The sequence below is a fragment of the Paroedura picta genome, chromosome 6 (genome assembly GCF_049243985.1).
Source record: "Paroedura picta isolate Pp20150507F chromosome 6, Ppicta_v3.0, whole genome shotgun sequence".
Taxonomy (NCBI): Eukaryota; Metazoa; Chordata; class Lepidosauria; order Squamata; family Gekkonidae; genus Paroedura; species Paroedura picta.
This window is the reverse complement of record NC_135374.1, coordinates 95,063,090-95,076,363: the sequence shown is the minus strand read 5'-3', so window position 1 is coordinate 95,076,363 and position 13,274 is coordinate 95,063,090. Positions and strand designations below refer to the sequence as shown.

The 13,274-nt window shown below is 43.8% G+C and overlaps 1 long non-coding RNA gene across 2 annotated transcripts; it reads left to right on the top strand.

The window, feature by feature from the left end:
* Nucleotides 1-1,258: 1,258 nt before the first annotated feature.
* On the top strand, nucleotides 1,259-12,762 carry LOC143840736 (uncharacterized). 2 transcript variants are annotated; one of them, XR_013232359.1, is made up of 3 exons: nucleotides 1,259-1,530; nucleotides 1,906-1,996; nucleotides 12,498-12,762. It is a non-coding gene; the product is annotated as an uncharacterized LOC143840736 (long non-coding RNA). The 2 variants fall into 2 exon arrangements; XR_013232360.1 differs by lacking the exon at nucleotides 12,498-12,762 and adding an exon at nucleotides 2,127-2,670.
* Nucleotides 12,763-13,274: the final 512 nt, after the last annotated feature.

Below are 13,274 nucleotides of genomic sequence, written 5' to 3'. Positions count from 1 at the left end.
GTCGTTCAAGCAAGTCAACAGACCACAGCTAGCAAACCAGGATTGGTAAACTACAGTGTTGCCGAATGGTAATTTTGTGTCAGCTAGCAAATTACAGTTTTCATTCGGCATTCAGACATCCCATTGAACCAGGGTTTGATCACAGACGAATTTGTGGGGTCTAAATTTATTATTTATTATCTCGCATTCAAATAGTAATTAAAGGCAGGAACTACCAGGTCGTGGGTGGAGGGGGTGGCCATGTGTATCTATGCAAACCACACTGCTACAGTACTAATTTTTGCCTTGTTGCTTTCTCCTGGAGTTCCTGCCAAGTGGCGTCTGTGATATTTCCAAGGAGCTACAACTTGTGTGGCCATCTCATGCCTTTATTGGCTAAGAGCTTGCTGGAATGCTATGCCAACCAGGAATCTGGCCTCCAATCTAAACCCCTGCACCAATGTGTACCTTGTATAATTTAACATACTGTGCGTGTTAATGTGCCTGGTAGAAAGGGAGAACTTTTACTGCTCCACGGGAACATTATACTGGAATCCTCTGTTTCTGTGGTTTTGGGCATGTACTAATATATGCCTCAAGCCGAGGGAGGCAAGAGACTGGAAGGAAGGCAGTAGAAGGGAAGGAGCTATTTATTTTACCCTAGGCAATCAAAGAAGGGAATCCCTTATATGTTGAATTTGCAGAAGGAAAAAAAGAAAGAAACTAAGTAAGACCTGTAATGGTGCTGTATGTTTATACAGAAAATAAATCCATACCAGGAACAATATAGGTTGAGATTTGTTAATTGGGATGAATACTGACAGTACAGGCTTTTAAAAAAGCATTTTTATATCTGTAAAACAGATGTAGAGTGGAGATCTCATATCATTTCACTGCACTAATCAGTTGCCTGTATTCTGATATCTGCACGACCTCCAGTCCTGCGGGTAGTATATGAGTTAGGAGAGGATTGGCTTGTTTTTCCCTCTGTCACGTTTCAGTAATACTGCCCCCCAAAAGAAATGGAAAGAAATCTAATAAAAGGAAACAGGGTAAGGAAACTCAGCCAGGGCAATTAGTAAAAGCCAAATCATCCAAAAATATCACAATTTTTAAGGAGATATGGGGGAGGGGAAAGGACTCCTGAAACGTTTCAGGGTTTCTTTCCTACCAAGTTGCATAGTGCTCTATGCCGTCAATACTTAGCAGGAGAGGGTGGAGCGCTAGCAGCAGGAGGAAACTGCCTTGAGAATAAAGTCCAAGCACTGGAGCCCAATTTCCCAGGATAGTCAGGTAGAAGGTGAGACTAGAGTTGGCAAGAATGGATGGATTTGCCTTAAATGTAATCATTCAGTTACTTGTCTCAGTTGTTCTCTGTCCATGTCGAGGAAGAGTCTGTTGCACTAAGGTGACACAAGGGAATGTTGACCTACTCCTTGAAAGCAAAGAGAATAATTTCCCTTTTAACCAGGATCATCCAGCCAGTGGAACTCTGGGCACCCCAGGTGGGTGGCCATCAAATGGACAGCATCCTGACGATCCCATCCAGAGGTACGTATTTTTGCACACTCCAACTCAACAGCAATACAGTTAGGCATGATTATGGGTGTCTGCCTCCACCAGCTTGGTGAAATAGTTAGGAGGGTAGACTTCTAATCTGGCGAGCCGGGTTTGATTCCCCATTCCTCCCCCACACGCAGCCAGCTGGGTGACCTTGGGCTCGCCACAGCACTGATAAAGCTGTTCTGACCGAGCAGTAATAGGGCTCTCTCAGCCTCACCCACCTCACAGGGTGTCTGTTGTGGGGAGAGGAAAGGGAAGATTTGTAAGCTGCTTTGAGACTCCTTTGGGGAGAGAAAAATGGCATATAAGAACCAACTCTTCTTCTTCTTCTTCTTCTTCTTCTTCCTTGCCATCCCTGGGAAGACCCAGTCTAAGAACGTTGTCTTCCACTGAAGTGAACCGCCGGCCACGTAGTGACTGTCAACTGACACCAATGATATTCATCATGAGTGAGGTAACGCACTGTGTTTGCATGCACTTTACTTGATTTGCTCCTGCCAGAACGGCTAACCATTGTGCCTAATCAACTGCTTTGATACATAAATCTAATCAGTACTCTATGTGGCTTGCTTTGATCCAATTAGATCCCTGAAAATAATTTTGGGGACTGTGAATTATTTCAGAGGAGTGCAGCATGACGCAACAACAGAATATGGATGAATGTCGACAGCAATGTAGTACAGATGAAGGACGCACACGACCAAATGAGCATCCCCAGCTTCGTCCTGCCCCAGCTAGTAATGCGAACTACGCCTGAAATGGCTAAGGAATTCACAAGGGAAATGTTTTGCGGACCAGCCCCCTAGCAGGCAATAAGACTGCCAATAGAAACTTACCAATAGGCCGCCTCTGCAGGGAGAGGCGGTCCCTCCTCCCAAAAGCTGCAGATTAAGATAGCAATGGCTCTGAAAAAGCATGAAAAGTGATAGAAATATCGATGGCATTACTTGTAGATGTCATGGATGGCTTCATTTTCACCTACCCAAACTTCCACCTAGCCAAACAGGACACATCTTCCTTATTAAGTCTTGGGAACTGCTGAAGAAAATCACATCTGACAGTCAATTACAGCAGCTCCTGGACATTATTTGTGCATTCCCATGGTGCCTTCTTTCCTCCTTGAAAGTAAACAAGTTATTATATTACTTTTTGTCTACAGCTTTGTTTTCAAAATACTTCATATCTCAGCAATCTACATAACACACCTCTGAGGTAGATCGTTCGGCAGGTTGACTTGCCTGATTTGCTCCTAACAAGCTTATGGCAGAGGTGCTTGAATCAAGATGACTGTTCAGTCTCTTAATATTTATCTTGCTTCTCTATCCTGGTGGCCTAGGAACTGAATCTCCCATCTCCAAAGGGATCCTTAATTTATGAGCTGAGCTTTGCATACAAGTCTTATAATTTGCCTTATTATATGCCTCCATTTTCATATTTTCGGGTCTCCTTTCTCCCGTAGGTGCATCGACATGTGTCTTGTATGGCTTTCACTCCAAATACTGCTCCAGATCCTACACTACCATATTTGCTCCCTTTATTCAGAAGCTACTGACGTTCTCCTTGCCTCGTTGTTCCTTATCCACCTCCAGTCAAAGGGGCACTCACCTTAGTTACTTCCTTCCTTCATTATCACAGTCTTTTCATGCCCACTGTGAAACATGGAAGGGAGATGGTCTTATTGGACTCCTAGGAAGTTGTGATTGTGTGGATTTGTGTGCTGGGACTGGGCTCGTCGACTGAACAGATGAATTTTCATGCTGGTGCAGTTCTGAGCTGGCAGGAAGCAAAGACAGGGAAGCAAAGTCCTTCTGCTTCCAAAGTTCCCAGATATTTCTTGGCGCTGTAAATGGGATGGGCCTTGGGAACCTTTCTGGCTCCCAAAGGTTGAAAGGGAAGTTGCATGGAGCCAAGTCAGCATTTCAGCCCATCTTGATATCTACATACCTTTGAACTCACCGTGACATCAATGAGTCATATCACTTAATTTCAAGTGGCAGAATAATATATCCAGAGATCTGAAACCGAATAGCTCCCTGGGTGGTCAGCTCAAACACACTTTTTTCTTCTTCTTTTTTGCTGGAGCCAAGGGCTACAAACTTACCTTGCACTTATTTAGAAACCTTAATTTGTACAACAGGATGAGCCTATAGCACAATTCAATTTGAACTGCATTTAACATTCAAATTAAAAACACATATGCTTAAGTTTAGACTTAAAAGGCATCTTCATGCTGTAATTTTCAAACACCTGCACTCCAATACAGATAAGGCAAGCGAACCATCCCTGAATCATCTGGTAGATCAGGAGCCAGGAGCTTGATGGCTGAAAGTGCCATCAAGTCGCAGCTGATTTACAGAGACCCCATAGCATTTTCAGGATGGAAAGAAAAAGAAGTGGGACTGAGAAATCTCTGCGAGAAACTGCTCTGTGAGAACAGCTCTAACAGGACTGTGATGAGCCCAAGGTCACTTCGCCAGCTGCATGTGGGAGAGATTCTCCAGATCAGAAGCCACGGCTCTCAACCACTACAACCAAGCTGGCTCTCAAACAGAGGTGGATTGCCTTTGCCTGCCTCTGCATGGTGATCCACAACTTCCTTGGTGGTATCCAGTGGGCCAGACCTTCTAGCTTGAGGCACCATGTTCAAGATGAATTGCATTTGAAACCAGTGCAATCCATTTTCATAATTTTTGTCGCCACCTATCACAATACTGCACATTATGTATCTTGTTCCTTTCTATAGTTTCCCTTTCTTCCTTTTCCTCCAAGACAGCCACTTTGGTGTAGTGGTTAAGAGTGGTGGTCTCTTATCTGGACAACCAGGTTTGATTCCCCACTCCTCCACATGCAGCCAGCTGGGTGACCTTGGGACAGTCACAGTTCTCTCAGAGTTCTCTCAGCCCCATCTACCTCACAGGGTGTCCGTTGTGGGGAGAGGAAGGGGAGTAAAAAGCAGGATACAAAAAAACAGCTCTTCAAAATGAGTTGAAATCCCAATTCCCTTTTTCTTTCTCCAGTAACTTTTCTCTGACTTTTCCATCACAAGTGTTCCTCCTGCTCCCTTCCTGAAGTTCAAATAAAAAACCTTCAGGAATCCACAAGCCATGAAGGTTCCACGAAGACGATAAAAGGAACTATTCTCGCCATGAAATATGTACGTGTCACTAGGAAAGACACAATTTTAACTGCTGGGCCAGTTGCCCAAAAGGTAGAATTCAAGTTCTCTCCCCAGTTGTTTTTTTTTCTATTTTTTAAAAAAGAATACTCAGAGTGGAAAGAAAAACAAAGTCAAAAGCTCTGGGAATTGGCCCATCCAGAGATAGTTCCAGAAAGTATACATACAATTATCTATTTTTCAACCCAAAGCCACAACATTGTTTTTCCCAAGTTCTATGGGCCAATATGAAAATGATGGGTCTATTCTGCGACTATGCTCACAAAGTTTGAGGGTTTTCTATAGTTTAGGTGGGGAGACTTCCTCCAAAATAAGATGCTCTCTCTCAAATGAAAGAGCTACCTAATTTGTGGGTAATCCCTGGAGGTTTGGGGATGGATAGTTTGGGGAGAGGAGAATCTCAGTGGGTTATGAGTCCACTCTTTGAACCCGCCATTTTCTCCAGGGGGACTGATCTCTGTAGTCTGGAGACCAGTTGTAATGTAAAATCTTCACCTGGAGATTGGCAAACCAAGACTGTAGTGAGGCATCAGAGCAGAGCAGCTAAATATACTCAATGGTTTTCAGGGACTGGTATATTTATCATTCAACTGAGTTTGGTGTCCAAGGGAATGTTTATCAAATGTAGCACTATATCAGGCTTTCTCAACCAGGGTTTCATGAAAGCCTGGGGTTTCTTGATGACCCTGGAAGGGTTTCCTAAATGGGTGGGAGTTACTTTTTAATATATTTTTAAAATTTGTTAAATATCTATTGTGTGATATGACCACATATGGTGATGTCAACTTACCCGTCCCAAAATAGCCGACGATAGGTCTGGAGGGGGTGGGAGGGGAGGGTTCCCAGCTGGGCATGTACACAGCTATGCTTCCCAACCATATTCTGACCAATCATGCCACTTCTCGGATTTTCTGAAGGCTAAAGAATGTTTCAGGGGCTTCTCAATGGTAAAAAAAAAAGGTTGAGAGAGGCTGCACTATATGTTTAGAGAGCAAAGGTAGTCCAAAACAATCTGCTAGCACATCCAACTCAACTTGACCCTATCAGACTGATTTTCAAGACTGAGCAGATATATCTTGCACTTTTAATATGTACACAGAAGACACAAAGGCTATTTCAGTGTAGTTTCTGTGTATACCTCTAACAAACTATGACATAAATGCTAATTGAAATATGAATTTTGAATATATGAATGTTCAATTCTGCCCAGTTTTGTTTGCAATTCTTCCATGTCTGGGATTAGGAGGAAAGTGTCAATTAAAAAAAAAAGCCATCAATCACCAAGTTGGGACAAATTATTAGAGGTAGGAAAATAGTGGTAGACCTTTATATTTCAGTCCTATGAAGATTTTAGTACACTATTCCTACAGCACTTGCCTACTCTACCAAGAAGGCAGGTTGTATGTCTGGTAGACACTTTCTTAACCAAGGTTTTGGGAATCCCTGGGGTTACCCAGATGGGTGAGAGTTAATTAACTTTTAATATTTTTTTAATTGTTAAATATTTATCAGATGATACAACCATATATGGTCATGTCAACCCCCCACCACCACCACCACCACCACCCACGACCAATGATGGGCCTGGAGAGGGTGGGTGTGTACACAGCTATGCTTCCCAATCATACTCTGGGGTTTCTCGAAGCCTGAAGAATGTTTTAGTGGTTTCACAATGGTAAAAAAGTTAAGAAAGGCTGGTGTGGTGTAATCCTAGTAGCCATTCTATAACCTTAAAAGAAGTTAGGTCACGATACTAATTACTGGCATAATACTGCCATCTTTTTTTTTTTCGTTTTTTTTAAGCAACAACTAGGGTTGCCAGTTCTGGGTGAGGAAATACCTGGAGTTTTGGGGAGTGGAGCCTGGGGAGTTTGGGGTTGGGGAAAGGGGAGAGACCTCAGCAGAGTACAAGGCCACTGAGCCCTGACTTCAAAGCAGCCATTTTCTCAAGGGGAACTGATCCCTGTCATCATCAATTTTTATGACAGGAGATCCTCAGGCCACACCTGGAGGTTGGCAACTCTAGAAGAAGAAGAAGAGTTGGTTCTTGTATGCTGCTTTTCTCTACCAGAAGGAGTCTCAAAGTGGCTTACAGTCGCCTTCCCTTTCCTCTCCCCACAACAGACACCCTGTGAGGTGGGTGAGGCTGAGAGAGCCCTGAGATTCCTGCTCGGTCAGAACAGCTTTTATTAGTGCTGTGGCTAACCCAAGGTCCCCCAGCTGGCTGCATGTGGGGGAGCGCAGAATCGAACCCAGCTCACCAGATTAGAAGTCCACACTCCTAAACAAAATGGCACACTGTCTCTCAATAAAACAAACACAAGAGCTTTGGAGTGTCCCACAGTTTAAATTCAAAAGAGGGAACTAGCGCTGCCAAGTTTCTCATACGTAAAAGAAAAACCATTCAACCACCACTTGATTAAAGTCTGACAGAACAACCGAGAGCTGGATTTCAGTCCTTCAGGGGCCAAATCTAGTTTGCAGGGCCTCATGCAACAGACATGAAAGATTTGCAGGAAAGCTGCTGGTGGCACACAGAACTTTCTCTCCCCCATCTTGGCCTCCTGATGTCAGATCACCCCTTTGGGGATGCGTGCATTAAGTGTTTGCCTTCTGTCATTGACTTCCCTCATATGTCTTGCAGCCGTTTACCACAGGAATGTCCCACAGTTGTGGACAGGGAGAAAGACGATCCATGCAATCTCCTACACACTCTCCAACCCCCCCAAATCAGAAGGCAACGAGCCAGACAAGTTGTCAGGAGACAGCTCGTTTTCAATGCTGTGGTTATACAAAAGAGGCAACAGAGCTGGCAGGAGCCACAACCCCCCGAGAATTTCGCTCTTTATAGTCAAGAGGCAGCTTTGAATAAAATATGATGCCTGGAAACATATTTCTGGTCAACAGAGGCCAATGTGGCCTTGCTTTGGTCTTCATTGTTAGGCTAGCGAAGACAGTATGAGGGAAGATTTGCAAGGCTTGGCCTTAACATTCTGCCGGGGCTATAAAGTTTTCAATGTTTCTATAATGATGTTTGAAGTGTAGCATTACACCTGGGAAACACCCCCGCCCCAATTGTGCTATAACATTACTCACTGAGGTAACATCTTCGTGGTTTCACCAGTCAGGTGGGAGGGAAACTGCTGCAGTCAGCTCCTCCAATGATCTCATCACTCAGGGACTATTAGGGTTCTCTCAGAGGCTGATGTGTAAATAACTCCTTGTTCTGAATGGGCAAGGGGTGGGGTGGGGGGAATGACCCACACAGGAAAAGCAGACAGCATCCAGGAGTAGAAACAATCCCTCAGAAATGCTAACTACTATGCTTATTCCTCTGAGCACAACGGAAATTAATAGCAGGATAGAGCATTTTGAATTATGTTCCGACAAGCTAAAAGCACAGCTATGAGCGTGCTTCAGCATTACCATGACAGTCTAGAATGGCTAGCTGGCTACACTAACATTAAGGCACTGGAATTATGGCTCTTTGAAGGCAGGAAGTTTACTTCAAGAGGTTAAGAGAAGCCTTTCCTTGGTAGGATTGCCAACTTCAAGTGGTGGATGGCGATCTTCTGGGGTGACAATCCATCTCCAGGAGGCAGAGGTCAGGGCCCACTCTGCACAAATAGGATAATGCACTTTCAATGTGCTTTGGCAGCTGGATTTTCCTGTGCGGAACGGGAAAATCTACTTCTAAAGTGCATTGAAAGTGCATTATCTATTGTGTGCAGAACAGGCTCAGGTCACCTGGAGAAAAGAGATGCTTTGGAGGGTAGTCTCATTGGTATTAGACCCCAAACCCTGCCCTTCTCAGGTTCCACCCCCCCCCCCAAATCTCCAGTTATTTTCCAACCCATAGCTGGCAACTCTATTCCTTCGCATGAGAAGACACAACTTAGAAACGGGTGTGCTGTTACCACAGAAAAATCACCACACACCTAGCAGCAGCACACCTGTCAGTTCCAGATAAGCAGCATGTCACAATTGGAAACAACATGCAGGTCTAGATAGGGCTTGGTGTGAACCAGCGAAGCATTTCTTGTTTTCTTATGTGGGCTGTACAGTCCAATCTCACCAGATTTCGGAAGCTGAGGAGGGCTGCTGCTTAGATGAGAAACCTCCAAGGAAGACTCTGCAGAAGAAGGCAAACCCTCTCTGCTAAATTACTTGTCTTGAGGCTGCCATGAGTCAATAGAAGAAGAGTTGGTTCTTATATGCTGCTTTTCTCTCCCCAAAGGAGTCTCAAAACGGCTTACATTCACCTTCCCTTTCCTTTCCCCACAACAGATGCCCTGTGAGGTGGGTGAGGCTGAGAGAGCCCTGATATTACTGCTTATTCAGGACAGCTTTATCAGTGCTCTGGTGAGCCCAAGGTCACCCAGCTGGCTGCATGTGGGGGAGCGGGGACTCAAACCTGGCTCACCAGATTAGAAGTCCATGCTCCTAACCACTACACCAAGCTAGCACTTCACACACACACACACACACACACAGAAGTTGTTCAGAGTGTTTTGATAGTTTTGAGGATAATTAGGACACATTCATACAGGCATCATCAGCTCACTGATCAATGTGCACAGACACACTGATCAAACATGGCAGATGTGATCATGTGAAAATCTCATATTCCCTTGCTGGACTGGAAGCTACATGGACATACTGGAAGCAGATATATATTCAGCACAATCCATATCTAAACATTGCAAAATACAGGTGTGTTTTGTCTTGTAAATATGAAGACATGTTCTCACCCGCTACACTAGGCTAGCCGTTAAAAAGTGCTCAAGAGTTACGTGCAACTATCTCTGGATCATGGCCAATACCCTCCGAACTCTAAGAAGAACTACAACAGGGATATGTATTTTTAATGCACAATGACATTAAAAATGTGCCACAAAAGTTGCTGTTACTATAACAATCAGAAGTATGCATACCACAGTGATGTTACACAGAATAATGCAGCTGTGGTTTGTTTGTTTGTTTATTTTGGACTGCAAATAAGATTGTTTGTTTTCTTTACTTAAGACGTGCTGCCTTTCTCTCCAAAGTGACTTCCATTGTTTTCCAGTGCTTCATTTGATCCTTACAACCATCCTATGAGAATAATGAGACTGGCCCAAGCTGGCAAAGATGGAATTTGTAACTGGGTCTCCCAAATCCTACTTCAGCAGTCTAACCATTATGGTCTAACTGGCTCAGTCGAATTGAGCAGTCTAACTGGCTCAGGGCTGTCAGATAGTTTTACTTTGTGTGTGTGTATGCATGGCATGTGTGTCTGTCTGTCCATCTACATACATACATACATATCTAATTGGTTACCTGAAAGTCAGATTAATTTCCACGCAAATTGGTGGGCTGTCTGAATTTTTTGTTACAAATGTTTATTACCCTGACTTTGCTGTGTGTGAATGATATAAAAAGGACATCCTTTTCCTTCAAAACATCAAAACATCAGAGGATCAGGATTGTTGCTCTCAGGAACTAGTGGGGGAAAGCAAGAAATTATGATATGCCTTGCAATCACATTCCGCACACTTTGGATAATGCACTTTCAATGCACTTTACGAGTAGATTTTCTTGTTTCACACAGGAAAACCCAGCTGCAAAAGCAGACTGAAAGCGCAACATGTGCGGAACGGGCTCAGGAGAAAGTCAAGCTCAGTGGCAAAAGTGAATACCAAAATAATTAGAAAACAGAGAGGCCAGCTCATCCCTACCCAGCAGGCCCTTTATATGAGCCCTTAACAGGAATGGAACTAGTGTGAAAGTCCATGGAGCAATCCTGGCAAACTTCTGATTCTCCTGTATTGTTGAGAGCAGTTGCCCAGTCACTGGATGAGAAAATGGCCTCTTGCTGAACTGCGTTTGCCTTCTGTACCATCCCCTGCACAGCCAGCAGACAGCACGCGAGTAATATCTAAATCGACATTCCTCTCCACATTTCCTATATTAACAGATTAAACTGGTTTAAAAGCAGCTTTGCCCTGCCACCGCAGAGATGAAGGTCTGGCCCCAAAAACGTATGTTTATTTTGTCTTTTAACACATTTCTAATTTGTTAGAGCAGATTGGTCTTTATTCACAAGGGAAAGCTATTTTAGTGCGGTTGCCAAGAATCTTCAGGAGCAGCCTGATCAAAATAATAACTTGCTGCAATGAGTTAGCTTAGGAGGTTCAAAGAGTGCAATTTAAATTATTTTTAACTAACAACAGGCCTGCTCAGGACTTCAAAATCTGCACGGGAGTCCACCTTCTTATATTGGTTTCTCTTTGCGGCATACAGAGCCAAGGTCAGGGGAAAGGGGACTGGAGCCAAAAGGTCTCCCTCAAATTGCCTCACTGATTAGAAATATCACTTATTGTTGCCAACTGCACTCCGCCAGTTTTCATTTCCTGAAGTTTACAGTTTTCACAATAACAACTTAATAATATTAGCAGGGAAAGTGGGAAATCCCACACCACAAAGTCTGTGGATGGTTGGATACACCCCAATAACCTGCCTAAGGCCACTGACTTTCATGCCAGATCTGAGATCTGAACTAGAGATTTCCTGATTTCATTACTTATAGCCAAATCATTTTTATTACTACCTGGAAGTCAGTACACCGAGTTTAATGAAGCCTGCTCCAAAGTCTGCTCAGAGGTACAGCTTTACACCCCAAATATTATTATTATTATATTACTATTATATTTTTGCATGCTGCTCTTCTTTGACCATCTTATGAATAAAGTAATTTTTATTTACTTCATTCATAAACTTCTTTTCTCCGGTGTGGGGACCCAAAGCTGCTCACATGGTTCTCTTCATCCATAACCTGCAAGGCAGGTTAGCTTGAGAGTACATGACTGACCCAAGATCTTCTAGCAAGCTTCCAGCATGTTGCACGGGCTCTTTTGCGTAGACCTAAGCCTCCCTGCAGCTTTCTCTCATGTAAAAAATTGCAGCCTTCGACAATCTAAAGCGCCCTTCGAAGCCAGGATGTCTAAATAGGATGGCACAGTCTCATAGTCATGCATCCTGGAGTGGCTCAAATACTATCTTTTGCTGGACCGATTCTACACGAGGAATTCGTCCCCAGGACAGCCTCTTGTAGCTCTGGGGTTTTAGTGCTGTTTCACGTGACATCAGCAGCAGCCCAGGGCTCTGAAGGGGCTGGCACGAGTTGTAGTCAAATTTGCTCCAGAATGAAGGAAATCATCAAAACTCAATTTGCCACTACTTGCTGCACAGAGATCCAGGGAGAAAACAGGGGCAAGCCCGGGTGGAGGGAGAAATGCGCAACAGTCTCAGCAGAGTTTTGCCTGCTCTCGCACCCTCCTTCCCCTCTCCATTTCCTGATTGTGATTTCTTAATTTAAAAACTGCCGTGGTCCATGTTGCTGCAGGACCGCAAATCTACATTTCCCCATGCAAAAAGAAAATGTTCTTCTCTTTGTGCATGGTCATTTAGGGACCAGGGAGCCAAAACACATTCCCATTTGCGTTTTATGAGTATGAACAGGGAAAGGGGGGAGGTATGTGATGAAGCGGCCCTCTCTCAATATTATTATTTAAACCAGGGGTAGTCAAACTGCAGCCCTCCAGATGTCCATGGACTACAATTCCCAGGAGCCCCCTGCCAGCATTCGCTGGCAGGGGGCTCTTGGGAATTGTAGTCCATGGACATCTGGAAGGCCGCAGTTTGACTACCCCTGATTTAAACGTACCTTGTCTGGTAGAATTTATTATCTGAATGGATGCTCTGTCCATAAAATTGATACCTTACTAAACTATATTTGCAGAAGTCTTTGCCAAAAATGGAGGAAGAAGAAGAAGAATCAGCAACCATGGACAAACAGACGGCTATTCAGTGATATTTGTAAGGTGAAAATGTACAAAATCAAGCTAGCCTGATGACCCCCACAAAAGCCTGACCAAGAATGATTTCACGACATAAACACCCCGTATTTGTCTAGTCTGTGCCAAATGGTAACATTCCACGGGCCTTCAAAGGTGCAGTAAATGCATTGCAGATGTACTAGAAACACACTTGCCCTTGCTAAGATATATACAGAATGCTAAAGAAATGTTATCACATTCTAATACACACATTTCGGGACTGAAGGAATGCAATTTACCAGTGGGTCATGAGCATCCACCTTTTCTCCTGCTAGTATTCCCTGCTAGAATATAAGCAAAAGGATAACTCCAGGCTTACTACAGCCTAACCTTTATTACCCTTTTCTAGGGCCCATGAAGCCTCACCCACAAGCCCTCAGTGGCTGCTTGACAGAGCAGATGTGCTTATCACCATGCTATTCTAAAGGTTTTCCACCATGATTTCTCATTTTTGAGTAAATGGGTTCAGGTGGGTAGCTGTGTTGATCTGAAGTAGCAGAACAAAATTTGAGTCCAGCAGCAACTTTAAGACCAATCAAGTTTGGTCTGAGCTTTCGTGTGCACGCACACTTCCTCAGACAATGGAACAAGAATCATAGGAGTACAGATATAAGGAGAGAGCAAATTAGTAAATTAAGTAGGAGTATACCTCATCTACACTGACAGATCATCTAATCCAG